Source organism: Mandrillus leucophaeus, unplaced genomic scaffold, assembly GCF_000951045.1.
Source record: "Mandrillus leucophaeus isolate KB7577 unplaced genomic scaffold, Mleu.le_1.0 Scaffold180, whole genome shotgun sequence".
In the NCBI taxonomy this organism is placed as follows: Eukaryota; Metazoa; Chordata; class Mammalia; order Primates; family Cercopithecidae; genus Mandrillus; species Mandrillus leucophaeus.
In genome coordinates, this window is record NW_012101810.1 from 1,256,207 (window position 1) to 1,268,381 (window position 12,175).

At 52.1% G+C, this 12,175-nt stretch overlaps 1 protein-coding gene across 1 annotated transcript in view; it reads left to right on the forward strand.

Annotated features, from left to right (window-relative positions):
* The window catches only part of LOC105537864 (chromosome unknown open reading frame, human C7orf50), a 139,789-nt gene that overhangs the window by 10,113 nt on the left and 117,501 nt on the right, over positions 1-12,175 (forward strand). The gene's annotated exons all lie outside the window — the stretch shown is intronic.

Genomic DNA, 12,175 nt, shown 5'->3' on the forward strand with positions numbered 1-12,175 from the left:
TTTTTTTTTTTTTTTTTTTTTTCCTGAGACAGAGTCTCACTCTGTCACCCAGGCTGGAGTGCAGTGGTGCCATCTTGGCCCACTGCCAGCTCCGCCTCCTGGGTTCACGCCATTCTCCTGCCTCAGCCTCCCGAGTAGCTGGGACTACAGGCGCCCACAACCACGCCTGGCTAATCTTTTTGTATTTTTAATAGAGACGGGGTTTCACTGTGTTAGCCAGGATGGTCTTGATCTCCTGACCTCATGATCCCACCGCCTCAGACTCCCAAAGTGCTGGGATTATAGGTGTGAGCCACCGCGCCCAGCCCTGCATTTTTATTCTTGAAAGTATTTTGTTCTGTCCTGTATCATGTTTATCTTCCACAAAAAGATGCATATACATTTAAATTTGAAAATATAAAAAATTTTTTTACCCACCAAGTTCTGAGTGTTAAAATTTTTCTTCTACGTTGAGCTGTGTTTACCGTTAGTAGCATGCTGTTGATCAAAACAGCATAATCGATTAGGAATTTTCACAAATGATTCTACATAAAGTGAAATCCGATGAGGCATGCATCGCATCGTGGTCAGGGCCTTGTGACCCTGTGTCACCACCCCGCGAAGGGCAGGGCTTTCTGTGTCTCTGCGGTTGGTGCACTCACCTGTGGATCTGCGTGTCATTGTTCGAGAGAAAGCGGGTTTCCACGGGCTGTGTTCCTGTTCCCACGTCAGATTTCAGTGCCACGTAGCCTTGTTGACACAGATGAGTAAATAGGAACGAGAGTGTTGTTGTAGCTTTGTTGCTTAAGTCCTTAAACTTTGAGACCATTCTGTGGTTTGGGGCACATATTTTCAGAATTTATTTTAAAGATCGATCAGTAAGTGACAGCTAGACTGGGTCCCTGAGTTGTTCAAGGGCCCAGTGCCAACTTGTTACATTTGTTCACTTCCCCAGGGTGACGCCAGGGTTCAAGCTCTGCTGTTGTTTAGTGCTGGAGGTCTCGTGCCTGGGGTGATGTGCCATTGTGAGATGTGGGGTGGCAGGTGGCCCTGTTTTTCATGAAATGAGAAAAGGGCCGCTGTGCGGAGGGAGGTGGAAAGGGGGAGCCCATGCGGACCCTTCTTCAAAGCGGCTTCCAGCAGGAGGTGGGCACAGCCGGTGCTTGGAGGGGTCCCTGGGCTGCCCAGCCGCAGATGCCTGGGACAGTGGAGTGTGCCTGGTTGCTGGGTGTGGCCCAGCTCACTCTGGGATCCTGTCCAATGAGGCAGTGCTGAGCTCTCGGAAGGTGGTGTAAAATCACGTCCACCACGTCTGTGGCTGCAGGCGGCTCAGCAGGCGTGGGTGGAGGGGAGAAGTGGGGGTATGTGCCTAGAGGAGGTCCTGGCTATCTCAGAGGGTCGTCTGTCACTGCCACCCCCGAGGGGCGAGGGAAGCCAGATAGCACCCCCAGCACAGCCAGACAGCTTGTCCTGGGCTCTCTTTAGCGGAACGCCCCAAGGTCACCTGGAGGCCGAGGCCTGGCAGGTGCAGAGGTCCTATGGCTCCCATGCAGTGGATCAGGAGGCAGCCCAGCATTCCACCTGAGCCTCGCCCTGAATTTCAGCTCCTCCTCCTCCACGAGCTGTTGAATTCCTGTGTCCCCAAGCCGACTGCCTCTTATTCGCACCTTCTTCCCAGCCTGAGGTCCAGTTGTGTGGGTGCTTTTTGGTTTCTGGGTTCCAGATGGACACTGGTTTCCCGAGAGCTGTTGGATCTTTTGTTCTGTGGTTCAGCCCAGTCCCGATTCCACAGAGCCTCAGGCACACAAGACTTTGGTGGGCGTGGCATCACTCTGAACTTTTTGAGTTTAGTGAAGAGGCTTCTGACTCTCCCTTCTTGGTGAACCCTCCTCCTGCCTGATCCCCACACAGGCCGCTGGTCACTGGCAGGACCCCCACGACAGCTCGGCTTATGGTGACTGCGGGCAGAGGTTAAAACTCATACCCAAGTGAGGGGGTGGTGTCTGTCCTTTTGTTTAAGTTCAAGTAATTATTTTAAAGTTTGTGATTCAAGTAATTGTTTTTCATTATTAAAATACGTGTTGATTAAAAGAAAGTTGGAAAGCAAGAGGGGAAAGAAGAAAGCCTTTGTTTCCTTCAGCTCCGCTTTGAGGGCTGGACTCTGCTGGTCTGGAACACGCGGCTGCCGGCAGAGTCACCACACTCGCACTTGGCTTTCCGGCCACTGGCGCGGAGTTGGTCTCAGGTCCGCCCAGCTGAGCATTGGGAAGCGACCTGGAGCCGGTTCCTTAGCCTTTGGAGGAGCTGGCAGCGGGAAAAGGGCCTGGGAAGCCAGGGAATGTGGTCTCGGTGGGGCCCCGTTCACCAGCAGGGGTCGGCAGCCATGTTCCTTCTGAGGGAGCTGGTGGAAGGAGCTGCCTTCGGCTGGATTCTCTGCAAAGTGCATGCCCCTGTGGCCAGTTTCCAGGCTACTGGGAGGGTTTTCAGATGGGCCTCTGTGACTTCGTGTGGGGGCTTGGGGGCTCATGTTCTTGTGTGTCGGGAGCCAGTTTCCACATTAAAGGGGGTATCTCTGCTAATATGGATATTTCCTTGCTGACTCTCCCTGGTTCTCATGGGAAATTGTTAAAAAAAAAAAAAAAAAAGGGTTTCAAGCTTTTTTTTGAAGCTGAACCTAAGTGCTTAGAAGGGTGGGTGGCTGGGCCTGGGGAGTAGCATTCCTGGGCTCCGGGGAGCTTGTGGAAAAGTACTGCGCTGGCTCCTCCCCTCCCCCAGTGGATCCTGGACGGACCTCCGGAATCCGCCATCGAGGACGGAGAAGCCTGTGTCCCCCCATGGGCCATCATGTTGTCCTCCCGGCAGCGTCTGTCCGGGGAGCCTGCGGGTCAGCGGCCGCTCCCGGGGCCCCGTGCAGCCTCTTCCCACAGCATGAGCGCTCTGAGCTTGCGCCAGGATCGCCGCCATGTCCCCAAGTGACGGGACTTCATCGCCCCTTGGGGAGCGCTCCCTCAGCGTTCCAGTTCCCACTCAGGCCTGTGGGGTTGGCCCCGGGAAGCCGCCTGGGCCGGCTGCACTCCCTCTCCCAGGCTTCAGTCCCTGGTGCCTCTGTCTGGCACCAGCGAAGTTTGGCCGTTCCTTGGTCCTGGGCCCCAGGGCCTCAGGGTCTTGGCTCTGGGCGTTGTTTGCTGAGCTCACCATCCCAGAGGCCCCTGCTGGCCTGGAATACTGGGGAGGTGGGTGGCTTGTGGTGGCTGCGGCAGGAGGAACAGCTGCTCCCACGGGCCTGTCTCGTGTCTTGGTGACTGGGCTGTATGATTGCTCGCTGGTCTTAGAAGGGACTGGCACCTGCCGCTTCTGTCCTCCTCAGCTCTGTGGGCAGGAGGTTCTGCCGCTGGGGTTGGCGCCTTGGGCCTTTCCTCTTGTGGACCAGAGGGGTCCCAGGGTTTGCCCTGTCTGCTTCCTGTTTCGTAGCTAAGCCCTCCCCGGGGAGCTGGGGTTTAGGAGTTCTGTCTTCATGTTCCTTTAACCCTTCCAGGCCTGGTTTCCCACTTGAGCGGGTTGTGAGGATGAGGTTTCAAATGACACATGCCCTTTGGGGGGGACTGTGGGGCCCCGGCTGAGCCGGGCCTGCTGTCCAGCATCCCTTGGGGTCGGTGGATGTGGAAGGAGGCGATGTGACTTGGCAGGTCTTTCTGTCTTTCGCCCTCCCCCTCCCTCTCCAGTCCCACTAAAGGGGACCCTTAGCTTCTCTGTTTCTGTCTGAAGCCATGGACCTGTATGCCAGGGAAGGGGGCATACGTGCAACCACCCCATGCAGAGCCAGCCGAGTGGCTGCTGGTGTGGAGGCCCCTGTATGACCCGGCCGCTTCCCTGCTGCTGTCAGCGCCGTTTGGCTGCCTGGAGATGAAAGGTGGGCTCCCTCAGTCCAGTGTTGTCAGCAGAACCCCCCTGGCTTCCTCTGCCTCATAAGAATCCCTTATGTGTGCAACACTTTCTGTCCACGCAGGCATCTCAACAGCGATTCTTAGCAGCCTGGAGGTGCCGGGGCAGAGGCCTGGGTGCTGTGCTGGTTTCAGTCACCTGGCCGTGTGTCCTGGGGAAGAGACTCACCCCTGGTTTCTGACTCTGGTTACCTCATGGAGCCCACTAGCAGAGACCAGGATCCCTTCCTGTGGCTGGCTGCGAGCCAGCGGAGGCTCAGCTGAGGGCAGGGTCCGTGTGTCGAGGTGCCGTGTAAGGACCATCGGGGCTCAGATAAGGCCTTGGGTGGGTGCAGCACGCTGCCCTGTGTGAGTGCAGTGGGTGTGTGCAGCACGCTGCCCTGTGTGAGTGCAGTGAGCTCGGGTGGGTGCAGCACGCTGCCCTGTGTGAGTGCAGTGACCTTGGGTGGGTGCAGCACACTGCCCTGTGTGAGTGCAGTGACTTCGGGTGGGTGCAGCACGCTGCCCTGTGTGAGTGCGGTGGGTGTGTGCAGCACGCTGCCCTGTGTGAGTGCAGTGGGTGTGTGCAGCACGCTGCCCTGAGTGCGGTGGGTGTGTGCAGCACGCTGCCCTGTGTGAGTACAGTGACTTCGGGTGGGTGCAGCATGCTGCCCTGTGTGAGTGCAGTGGGTGGGTGCAGCACGCTGCCCTGTGTGAGTGCGGTGACCTCGGGTGGGTGCAGCACGCTGCCCTGTGTGAGTGCGGTGGGTGGGTGCAGCACGCTGCCCTGTGTGAGTGCGGTGGGTGGGTGCAGCACCCTGTCCTGTGTGAGTGCGGTGGCTGCGGAAGGCTTCATGGGCCACAGTAAGCAGCTTGACCGTCCGGCTGTGGGGCCTGCACCTCACAGAACGCGGGGCGCAGGTAGTGGTCGACAGAAGAGAGCAGTGCTACTTGGCATGGACCAGTGTGTAGAAACTCTCAATTTGCTGCTTTTGTAATCTTGAAAATCAATGTGAATTACTTGAGCATGAAACCCACAGCTTTATAAAACCATCAAATGAGGCCATGAACTTCATGGCCTTGAGAATTTACTCTGAGCCAAAATACTTCTGACCAATGGTATTTTGCCCCAAGAAGCATAACCGCTCTGGCAGTGGGATTTTGTGTCTGAACTTATGGGGCTGAGTGGTTGCTGGTGTCTGCGGAGACTCCCTGGGAGCCCAAGTTGTTTTTCTCAGTGGAATTTCACCCGCCCCCGCCCACATTGTTTTTATTTTCTCCTGTCTGACTGCTGCATGCCGGGGGTCTGCCCGCTGAATTTTGAACTCATACATGTGCAGGGCTGAAAGGCAGGTGGAACCGGAACTGTCTTACGTGTGGGAAAACTGAGACCCCGAGAACTCACATGGTCTCTCTCAGGCCCGCGTAGGCGGCAGGAGGCCAGCTCCCTCCTCCATCCCTGTCGGCCACGCTGCCCCCTGTGTCCATCCGTTTTTGTGGCTGAGTAATAGTCCATGGGCCGCCTGCTGGCCACACTGCCCCATGTCCATCCATTTTCAGGGCTGAGCTGCATTGCCCCGTGTCCATCCGTTTTTGTGGCCGCGCCACCCCGTGTCCATCCGTTTTTGTGGCCGCGCCGCCCCGTGTCCATCCGTCTTTGTGGCCGCGCTGCCCCCTGTCCATCCGTTTTTGTGGCCACGCTGCCCGTGTCCATCCATTTTTGTGGCCGCGCTGCCCCATGTCCATCTGTTTTTGATCCGTTTTCAGGGTTGAGTAAAATAGTCCATGCACACTGCCCCGTGTCCATCCGTTTTTGTGGCCGTGCTGCCCCGTGTCCATCCATTTTTGATCCGTTTTCAGGGTTGAGTAAAATAGTCCATGCACACTACCCCGTGTCCATCCGTTTTTGTGGCCGTGCTGCCCCGTGTCATCCATTTTTGATCCGTTTTCAGGGCTGAGTAAAATAGTCCATGCACACTACCCCATGTCCATCCATTTTTGTGGCCGTGCTGCCCCGTGTCCATCTGTTTTTGATCCGTTTTCAGGGCTGAGTGAAATAGTCTGTGGTGCGGAATGATCACAGATTCTCTCACCTGTTTACCAGAGTTTGGAGACTGAGTTGTTTCTAACTTGGGGCTGTTATGAATGTGCTGTTAACATTTGCATCTGCGTCTTTCTGTGCTTTCATTCCTAGGACCAGAATTGCTGGATCCTATAGTAAGTGTGTGGTTAATTTTTTGAGAAGATACTGGCTGGGCACGGTGGTTCATGCCTGTAATCTTAGCACTTTTGGGAGGCTGAGGCAGAAGGATTACTTGAGTTCAGGAGTTTGAGACCAGCCGGGGCAACATGGTGAAACCCCATCTGTACAAAAAATACAAAAATTAGCCAGGCATGGTGGTGCGCACCTGTAGTCTCAGCTACTAGGGAGGCGGAGATGGGAGAATCACCTGAGGCTGCAGTGAGCCAAGATTGCACCACTGCACTCCAGCCTCGGTGACAGAGTGAGACCCTGTCTCAAAAACAAAAACAAAAACAAAAACCCCAAAACATTGAACAAAAAAGAAGCATGAGGGTCCTGGTGCCTGCACACCCTGGTTGACACGTGGTGCTGCTAGCTTCTTAATTTTGGCCACTCTTGTGGGTGTAGTCTCGTCATTCTGAGTGTGTGGTTTTAAAAAACAGCTTTTTATTGAGATATAGTTGATGTAAGGTCAGTTTTTTTTCTTTATGATTTCTGATTTTTCTTCCGAAAGAAGTGCTTCTCTTTTATATTTTTTAGAACCAATTTAAATTTATGTTTTATGTGTGATAGGGATCTAACTTCTTTTGTTCTAAAAGAAAGATACACTTGCCTTAGAATCTTTTGTTGAGCATTCTATCCCCCCCCCTTTTTTTTTTTTTTGATGGAGTTTCACTCTTGTTACCCAGGTTGGAGTGCAGTGGCACCATCTTGGCTCACCACAACCTCCGCCTCCCGGGTTCAAGTGATTCTCCTCTCTCAGCCTCCCAAGTAGCTGGGATTACAGGCATGCACCACCACGCCCAGCTAATTTTGTATTTTTTTGTAGAGACAGGGTTTCGCCTTGTTGGCTGGGCTGGTCTTGAACTCCTGATCTCATGTGATCCGCCCTCCTTGGCCTCCCAAAAGTGCTGAGATCACAGGCATGAGCCACCGCGCCTGGCCGAGGGTTGGACTTTCTCCATGTTCTCGCCAGCACTGTGATATGTGACCTTCTGATTCTAGATATCCTAGTGTGTCTGGGAAGTGGTATCTCCTTGTGGTTTTGATTGGCACCTCCCCAAGGCTAATGAGGGTGAGCATCTTTTCATGTGCTTTTTGGTCACTTTTATATTTTCCTTGGAGAAACGTCTATTCAGACCCTTTGCCGCTGGGCACAGTGACTCACGCCTGTAATCCCAGCTCTTTAGGAGACTGAGGCAGGAGGATCACTTGAAGCCAGAGGTTTGAGACCAGCCTGGGCAACTTAGCAAGATCCTGTCTCTACAGAAAATTAAGAAGTTAGCTAGGCATGGTTACACATGCCTGTAGTCCCAGCTATTCGAGAGGCCGAGGTGGGAGGATTGCTTGAATCCAAGATTTTGAGGCTGCAGTGAGTTCTGATCTCCTGCACTCCAGCCTGGGTGACAGAGCGAGACCCCGTCCCCAAAAAACTAGGAAACAAAAAACCAACAAAACAAACCTTTCACCCACTTGAACCACAATGGTTATTTGTGTCTATTATTGAGTTGCGAGAGTTTTTGCGAATTCCAGGTACAGTTCTTTTCTCGGACATGCGACTTGCAGGTATTTTCTCCCATTCTGTGGCTTCTCTTCTACTTTCTTGATGATGTCCTTTGAGGCACTGAAGTTTTCAGTTTTGATGAAGACCAGTTGATCTATTTTTCTTTTGTTGCCTGTGCTTTTGATGCCATATCTAAGAAGCGAGCCTCCTGCCTTGACCTCTGAAAGTGCTGGGATTACAGGCGTGAGTCACCACACCCGGCCCACAATAGCGTTTTTTTTTTAAGAGTCGCATAGTATTCCATTATCTTGTTATACCATAATTTATTTAGTGAGGTCCTTACCACACTGTTTAATACTTCAGTTTTTTTTTTTTAATATGCTTTAATATCTAGTAAAGTGAGTACCTTTTTCTTTTTTTTTTTTTGGTAGAGATGGTGTCTCACTATCTTGCCCAGGCTGATCTCAAACTCCTGGGCTCAAGCGATTTTCCCTCCTCAAGCCTCCCAAAGTCCTGATATTACAGGTATGAGCCACCTCGCCTGGCCGTAAAAACCTCTTTCTTCATTGTTTTTTCAGACAGTGTTCTTGGCCTTCTATTTGTATGAATTTTGGAATCAGCTTTTATATTCCACAAAATTTTTTTTGTGACTTATTGAGGTTGTCTTTTCTGTTATCCAGGGAAGTTTTATGGTTTTCTTTGGAAAGGTCTTGCTTGTTTGTTGTTAGGATTCTTGATACTTTTGAGTCTGTTTCCTCCTCTGGTGTGTCATAATGGTTACTGACAGTGTATTGGGAAGTTATAGATAATTTGGATGTTGATCGTAGAGCTAACAACGATGCTGAGTTTTCTAATTCTGTTATTTCGTCAATGGATTCTCTTGGATCAGATTTTTTAAGTAAGTGAAAATGTCTCTAGAGAATGGCAGGTGTGTCTCCACTTTGCGCTTACGCCATCTTTGTTTTTCTTCTAGCAACGGCTAGGACTTTTGAGCCAGTGTTGTATGATAGATGTGAGAATCTTTAATATGGCCATACAATTCACATTTTCCACAGCAGAACTACTTTTGTGTTTCTGGCATAACCCAGAAGCCTGGTGTTTTAATATTATTGCTGGGTAAGCGTTGTGCTGTGGTTTTCTTGTTTTGGTCTCAGTTGAATTCTGAAGGAAACCTTGTGTGGCTCTCTGGATGAGAAGATGGGCAGCATGTGACGCCGGCAGCATTCCTGTAGCAGCAACGATGAGCTGCTTTTTTGTCTATTTTTGAATAAGCACTGGCCTGTGGTCCCAGCTTCTAGGGGGGCTGAAGTGGGAGGATCCCTTGAGCTCAGCAGGTCAGGGCCAGCCTGGGCAATGTAGCAAGCAAGACCTGGTCTCTAGAAAACAAAACAAAATGAAAAAGGCACGTTGGTGATGGAAGCGGTCCCTAGAGCTGTAGTGATGTCGTCGTCCTGCGTGGGCATCGGTGATGGAAGCCGGTCCATAGAGCTGTAGTGATGTCGACATCCTGCGTGGAAAAGCCTGCCATGGGCACCGCTGCACTGCGGGCTAATTAGGAGAAGAATAGGGCATCGGTGAGCAACAAGAGGACATTTAACTTGAAATATAAAATTAGGATCTACATCGATGGGAAGTTGAGCCACCGAGAGGTTTGCACTTCTTCCTGAGCTGGGGCCTAGCTTCCCGCCAAAATACCTTGAGATGCCAGAAATAAAAGCGCACACAACACCAGATGCTTCGTTCCCGGGAGACAAGTTCCAGGGAGACAAGTTCGAGAAGAGCCCCAGAGCAGAGCATGGCCTCCTGCCATCCAGGCCAAGTCCTGGAGCCCCTTTGCCCCTCGAAGGCTGCCATGGCTCAGAGTTTCTGCACCGCTCCTTGCCTGGGAGTCAGACCTGCCACCCACGGGGAGGAATTAAAGGCAGAGATGGTGGCTTGGGAGGAGACGCGCTGTCGGAAAATCAGCTGTCTCGGAGGAGGTAGGGAGTCTGTCCTTATAAGTGCTCGGACTGGGACGAGGTGGGTGTTGTAAGGATCACCTGGGAAGGAGCCCTGTGGGGAGCGAGATGTGAAGTAGGTGACCTCTGAGTCCCTGCCCAGCGCTGCCGTCTGATTCCAGCTGTTCTGCTTCCTGTGGGGCGTGGTGACCCTCAAGCACCTCCTGATGCTTACGGAATCTTCTCAGTGTGGGTGGTCGAAGTGAGTCCGTGCCCCTGCCATATGGGTCGCATACCTGCTCCCAACAGGAAGAGCACAGGAGCGGCTGCTCCTGCCCGGGTGGCGTCTTCCGGGAGCGGGCACTCGTGGCTTTCGGGGCATTGGTCGCTGGGGGACGGTGTGAAAACAGAGGACTCAGCAAGCCGGTGCCATCGGGGCGCTCACTCGCACTTCCTCTTAAAGCAAGTTTATGTTTAAAATAATGGTAGATTCATAGTGAATTAAAAAAAAAAAAAGCGTGAGGGGCCTGTGTGGCCTAGCTTCCCCGGGACATTGACGTGGGTGCATCGCACAGAGCTTGTCCAGAATCCACAGGTTGTACGTGTGGGTGTGTGCGTGTGCGTGTGCCCGTCAGCTTTTCCACGTGCATGGCTTTCTGTAACCACCGCTGCGGTGAAGATACAGGAGGCACCTGCGCTGCGTGGCTCCTGGTCCGCTGCTTGACAGCCTCTCATTCATCCAAGGAGCAGCGAACGTTTGGGTCTTGTGGATAAAGCTCTGTAAATACGCCTTAGCATACGTTTCCATCGCTCTGGGGTAAGTGCCCAGGGCGTGGCCGTTGGGTTGCGTGGTGCACGCATGTTTAGATGTTTATGAAACCACTGCGCTTCTTCAGAGCAGCTGCGCCGTTTGGCGTCCCCACCACGAGTGCAGCTGAGGCCGGACCCCGCACCCTCGTCGGCACATGGTGTCATCGCTTTTTCTTTTTAGCCACTTGGATCACAGCACTCCCATTTGGAAGAGGACAGCCGATTAATGTCCTGAGAATTAGGAGAAGCAGAATTAAAGCTCTTTTGCTTTTCCAAGGCTCGTGATATGTGCTGTTGGCCCGATCGTTGCTGGAAGCTGCTAGGTGCCATGTCCCGGGGGACTTTCCTGGCTTTTTATGGGGCCATCCGAGGTGGCCTGTTCGCCCTGTGTGGAGCCCTCCTGTGGTCTCTTTCTCCAGGAGCCTTTTCGGGATAGCTGTCCCAGCCACCTTGCTGGGCATCTCTCAGAGTGAGCAGGTGGAGGCTGGGCCACAGGGCAGGTGGGCTGTTAGCTGGCACTGGGCTCCCAGCCGGCCTCTCTCGTCTCTAAGCTGGGCTTTCGCAGCCTGCTGGTCAGATCTAAACAACTGCCGAGAAACTGGAGGCTCGCCAGCCTTCCTCACTGCCATGGAGATCTGACCATCCTCATTCTGGGCCAAAGAAAACAGGATCCACCTCCCCATATTCCAGAAAAGCCCACTGTTTCCATGTCAATGGAATTTCCATCTAATGTTGTCATTGCTGCTGTGATCAGCCCAGATGTTTGCCAGCGCTGCTGCTTTGTGGTGAACAGAAAATAACTCAGCAAAATGTAATTTTAAAATAGTAATGTGTGTTATTTTTCCTAAGTTATACATGATTCATGTAAAATAAATTAAAAAATGCAAAAAAATTTACAGAAGAAACCAGAAAGACTGATTCTGCCGCCGTGAGACGACGCTGCAGTTAACGTCCTGCGGCAGCTGCGTGTGCTGAGTATTTCTGCAGTGGGTGTGTTTGCTTTTCCATCCACAGCGAGTCCTCACTCACTGTCACCCGCCCTGAGGTCCTTGGAAACTACCTTTTTTTTTTTTGAGAGGGTCTCCCTCTGTCACCCAGGCTGAAGTGCAGTGGCGTGATCCTGGCTCACTGCAGCCTCAGCCTCCCTGGCTCAAGTGATCCTCCCACCTCAGCCTCCAAAGTAGCTGGGACCACAGTTGTGTGCACCACCATGCCCAGCTAAATTTTGTATTTTTTATAGGGACAGGGTCTTCCTATGTTGCCCAGGCTGGTCTTGAACTCCCAGGCTCAAGCGATTGTCTTGCCTTGGCCTCCCAGAGTGCTGGGATTTCAGGCATGAGCCGCTGTACCTGGCCAGAAACTGACTTTAAGCAAAACGACAAACAGCAGGCCCTTGAATAAAGATTGTTTTGTTCAACACCGTTGTGTTATGCCGTGGATGAGAACAGTAGTTGGTTTCGTTTTTTGTCTTTCCCTTAAAGTCGCACTTTGAGAAAACCTTTGCCATCAAGATGGTTATATGAGGCCTCGGCTGCAGCAGAGCATCTGCTACCTGACATCCACCCTGAGTGCTGTGATCCAGTAGGACAGGAAACAATGTCAGTTTGTGATTGCTTTATTTATTTTTTTATTTTAAATAGCAAAACATTTTAATCAATCAATTCTAAAAATAACAGAGGCATATTATATCTGGTCCACCTCCTCAAAAGTTTACTGCGGATTAGACAGGCAGACTGCAAAGTAGAGCCAGACATTAAAGGTTTTTTTCTTTTTTTTTTTTTTT